Here is a 5,599-nt window from a genome sequence, read left to right as displayed (position 1 = left end):
GTGACTGGCTAATGAGCACATCGCCAAGGCCTGCTGTGTCCTCGAGGGAGGTGGGGGGTCACTTAGATGCTCCCTCCTGCTTCGTGCCTGGCCACTGGGCTCCTCTGGCCCTGACAGCCTTGACCACACCCCTCTGCCTAATGTGTAAAAACACATCGCATTACTTTTAATCTTTGCACACGAATCATACGGGAGGGTTATTTATCTTTCCACTCAAGAGAGGCACATGCATGTAATCCTAGTATTTGGGAAGCTAAGGCAGGAGAATTGCCATGAGTTCAAAGTTAGCCCGGGCTACAGTTTGAGACCTTATCTCCCAAATAATTAATAATAATAATAATAATAATAATAATAATAATAATAATAACTGGGCCTAGTGGTTCATGCCTTTGGTTCCTGCACTCAGGAGGCAGAGGCAGGCCTGTCTCTGTGAGTTGGAGGCTAGCCTGCTGTACATAGTGAGTTCTAAGGGAGCCTGGGCTACATAGAGACCTTGCCTCAAAAATTAAAAACATAATAATAAAAATAAAACAACATCAGTAATATGGGGCTGAAGAGAGAGCTCAGAGGTTAAGAGCACTTGATGCTCTTGCAGAAGGCCTAGGTTTGGTTCCGAGCACCCACATAATGGCTGACAACCATGGGTAACTCCAGTTCCAGGGGATCTGATGCCCTCTTCTGATATCACTGAGTACCAGGCACACACCTGATGCACATGTATACATGCTGACAAAACACATATACTCATTGGTGTGGGGTATGCACCAGAGACAACTGCTCGGACATGGGTGTAAGCCAACAGAAAGTCTTTATTAGCTGGACAGCAATTACATTGGGTGTTCAGGCTCTCAGTGTAGCCCGGAGCCTTTCTCAGAGAGCTTTTAAATATGAAACCATGTCTGGGCTGACATACTTCAGTTAACAAGAACACCTAGCCAGAAGCAGAACTACAGAAGCCAAAAAGGAAGGTTAGTACATTTAGAGACTCTCCCAGAACTGTGCGAACTTGGATGGATGAGGTTTTTGTTTTAGTTTTGGCAGGTGGTGCTGTGTGCCGAGTTTTACAACCTGAATAGTATTTCCGTCATGGAGTCAGCTGTTCTAAGGTCTCGGGGCCTACTAAGTCTGAGGCCCTGTTACACTCATAAAACAAATTTCAAAACATTTTTTAATTGGAGTTAAAAAATACATCCCTGACATTTTGATAGAGGAACTTGAATGTATAACCTCTTTTGGTTTCCTTTTCAGTATTCAGAGAATACTTTATTAGTTTCTGTAATCAGACCTATGTGAATACGACCTTAAGTGTTTTAAACCCTAGCACAAATGAAAAAAGCAAAATAAACATTTGGGCCAATATGGCCGTTAACTTCTGTACAACGCTCTCTTCTGTTTCCTAAAAGCAGGAGATGAGGCCTGGGTGGTGGCACACGCCTTTAAACCCAGCTCTCAGGAGAGAGAAGCATGAAGGTCTCAGTGAGTTCAAGGCCAGTCAGGGTTACATAGTGAGACCCTGTTTCATAAACAAAATAAAACAATAACAAAGCAGGAAGTGAAATTCCCATATGATAGCTTCCCTCACTCTATCAGAAAGCAACCGTCATCCAGAGGCCCTGGATTCCATTCCCAGCACCACCCCAAAAAGATAATAATAACTTGCTGTTTCAGTCTTCCCACTTAAGTACTTCCGCAGACCTTAACTATCCTTTTTCCACAGTAACTGACTCTTCCCGAGCTGCTTCCCGGGGTCCTGGTCTCCTCCTCTTCCTCCTCTTCTTCACACTCCCTACTTCTTTCTGATCGGGGAGTGGCACTTACGGTCTTACGGACACTAGCAATTGCAGGTGACTCACAGGGCCTTAAGTCTTTATTTCTCCACGCAAACCCTACGATACACAAAACTTGAGTCAGAGAAACCTGTATGCTTTTTCTCCTGTTCATCCATGTCATGTCCGGTTAAGTCTGAAAGCCAACCAGGATCTGAGGGTAGAGTTGGATTTTTGCCTTTCCCTACAAATCTATGTGAAACTTAAAAGCCAGCCAAAGGAAAGGGTTTGGTGGCATACAGCTGCACCCTGAGGCAGAAGATCACCAGAATCTGGAAGTTCCAGACCAGCCTGGTCAAGACAGAGACCTCAGTACAAATGGGAGAGATAGGGACAACTAGGAATTGTAGATCTAGCTGAAAAGACTTGTAACTTTAAGCCATAATATATCCCCAAATGTCTTCATATATATCCCCAGTGGCACACAGTTAGCACTTTATGACTGAATGAATGACCAAGCATAGTCCCTTGCTCTGCACTGGGCTCCGATTCCACAGAAGTAAAATGAATTCTTTAAAAAAACAAAAACAAAAACCGAAGCCAGATATTGGAGTGAAAGCCGGGAGATCAGAGGTATAGGACAAACCACAGTCAACCTCACCTCACCAACCCCTCCGCCTCCAGAGACCTACTTCCTGTATACTCGCGTCTATGTGCCTTTTTTTTTTCTTTATGGTTTTTTCGAGACAGAGTTTCTCTGTAGCTTTGGAGCCTGTCCTGGAACTCACTCTGTAGACCAGGCTGGCCTCAAATTCACAAAGATCCTCCTGGTCTCTGCCTCCCGGGTGCTGGGATTAAAATTGTGCGCCACCACCACCCGGCCTATATGCTTTTCTGTTCTGCCACCTCTCTCCACCCAGCTTCATCACTTCCAGTCTGTCTGTACAGACCTCCAGACCTCTATGGTTAGCGCTGGGACTAAAGGTGTGAGCCACCATGCTTGGCTCTGTTCTCAGTGTGGCCTTGAACTCACAGAGATCTGGATGGATCTCTGCCTCCTGAATGCTAGGATTAAGGGCGTGTGCTACCACTGCCTGACTTCTATGTTTTCTGTAGTGGCTAGCTTTTTCCTCTAGTTCTCAGATAAGCTTTATTGGGGTACACAGATAAAATATCAACAGGTTCAGCTTTTTATTGGACATGTCAACAAAAAAGGTTTAGTCAAAAAGACCAAAGTCCCTGTCAGGCCATGTCGGCATCAAACTCCTCAGATTCTTCCTTCTTTGCTTCTACTTTCTTTTCCCTACCAGCCCCTACATTGCAGATGAGGCTCCCAATGTTGACATTGGCCAGGGGCTTTGCAAACAAGGCAGGCCAGGTTCAACACTGACACCAGCTGCTTTAAGGAGGTCACTGATCTTATCCTCCATGACCGTCACCTCATAGTCATGCAGGATGAGGGTGGAATGGATGCAGGTGAGCTCAGAGATGGAGGCATGCTTCAGATGGCTGGCTCGGTGCTAGCTACAGGGAGAAGTGAGGGCCTCACTACAACGCGGCCTTCGCTTCCTTGGAAGGACCAAGCACCTTGGTGGCAGCTGAGGGAAGGCAAAAATGAATTTGTGTTTGTTTTTTAAAGACAGGGTTTCTCTGTGTAACAGCCCTGGCTGTCTGGCTGTCCCTCGACCTCACAGAGATCTGCCTGCCTCTACCTCCCAAGTGCTGGCATTAAAGGCATGCACTACCACCACCCAGCTCTAAAATGAATTCTTTATCATATCTATATTCCTCCATTCCATGCCAAAACTGAGCTTTTGAAGTGAAACTGCTCAGGCCAAACCCTAGCCTTGTTCTTGCTACTTTAAGAGACTACAGTGTAGAGATTCCTCTGAACCTCGTTCTGTTCATCTGTAAAATGGGTTGCTGAATGCTATTAAACAATGTATAAGGATATATTTCCCAAAGGAAGAACTCATTAACCTGCTGACCACTGTGCGCCATGTGCTAAGTCCTTGTTGAGGATGTGTTAGTAACAAGAGAAGCACAGGGTCATCCACATCACAGGATATTCACCTGCTTCTTGATAAGAAGAGTCAACATTAATAAATGCCTTTGTTTTACATGCTCTATCCCTCAACCAATCCACTGCTAAGCACACTGGGTTAGTGACTATAAGGTCATCTAAACCCAGGACGTGGCTGGTGAGACAGCTCAGTGGTGAAACTATGGCATATGTGTTCTCTCTCTCTCTCTCTCTCTCTCTCTCTCTCTCTCTCTCTCTGTCTCAACTGTAATAAAATAATTAAACAAAGAGGGAAGATATTTTGTGTAGTAGTAATTCTGGAAGTAGAATCCAGCATTAGTGCCTTACCACTGAGCTCTACCCCCAACCCAGGAGCATTTTGGGAAACCTGTATTGGCTTCTACTTTTCCTCATGCTCTGCTTCTAGATAGGCCCAGCTGTCACCTCCATTGCCCATCTTTCCTAATACTGTGCCAGACACAAACAAAACAAATTATATGGGAATGGTCTAGTCAGAGAGCTTCAAATGTTCACTTTTCACCCCATTCTGCAATACTCATTAAGAAGCCGCTGTGAGATGCCAGCAATATCACTAGACTGCTCTTAACATGCCAAAGACAGGGCAGCTAAAACAGGAAAGGTCTGTTTGGTACACAGCTCTGGAAACTCAGCATCTGGTGAGGTCCTTGGGCTGCACCCGAACATGACAGCAGCATTGCACAGCAGCACAGAGCCAGGATGCTAGACAGAGCTTTCTGGATGGGGCCTCTCCTCCACTACCTACTAATGATGAAGGGTTTGGCCCATCAGTGAGGGCTCTGCCCAGGCATGTCCCAACAGTCCCACCTTTTAAATGCCATCAACATCTAGCACTGGGGATTCAGTTTCCAGCACATGAACTCTAGGGGACATTTAAACCGTCCATGAGAAGGTCGACAAGATCCAATTTGTCCCTTGACTGCAGTTTCCAAGCTTTTCCACAAACCCATTCTGCTTCTGAAAAGGGGGTGAGCAAGACAACTTTTTAAGAATTTTCTGTCTTTGCACTCTGCCTGAGGGAAAAGAGGAAAGGTGCCAGCTTTGAGTAGGAGTCACAGAACCCATGAGGCATCTAAGCAGGCGGAGAAGAGGCCACTATAGAATAAGGAGGGGTGGGGTTAGGAGAAAAATGGTAAGCAGGGGCTATTTGTGACGCTGTCTCTTCTACACAAGGGCCAGAGAGCAGACTCCTGGACGACACAAGAGACTGTGTTGCTTAACAGCCAGTCAGAGCAGGCAATCTCCCTTTTGCTAAGTGAATACAGGGTTTTCACATGTGTCCAGGTTGCTGTGGTAACGCTTGGTGAATATGCCAATTCTTAGTTTGCTAGGCTTTCATGACAGGCAACAGTGAAGTGTTTCTTCCAAACCCCCTCCCTCTGAACCCCCAAAGTACCGCTGAAGAGACCAGAGGATAAGTCCCAGGGGAAATGCCCTGAAGCACACTCCCCGTATAAATGTGCAGCATTTACATCTCTGCCCACCACCCTCAAAAGAGCATTCCAGAACCTTTACCCTAGGCATCGTACCAGGCCTCAATGTCTCAATCTCATGTTTGCTAAATGGCTATTCTGGGGAACTAAGGATGAAGTGGGTTCTTGCATTGGGCTGGCCAGCAGTCTTTCCTTTGGTGACTCTGGTAGGAGCAGTCTGCAGATTATCATCTGTGACCCGGATCTGACTTTCCAAACCTTAGCCCCTGGGCCAGCGCCTATGACTACAAAGGGCATGACTCAAACAATACCATCCAAAAGCCTTCTCTGGAATGGAG

This window comes from Onychomys torridus, chromosome 1, assembly GCF_903995425.1.
Source record: "Onychomys torridus chromosome 1, mOncTor1.1, whole genome shotgun sequence".
NCBI classification, from domain to species: domain Eukaryota; kingdom Metazoa; phylum Chordata; class Mammalia; order Rodentia; family Cricetidae; genus Onychomys; species Onychomys torridus.
This window is presented reverse-complemented; position numbering follows the sequence as displayed.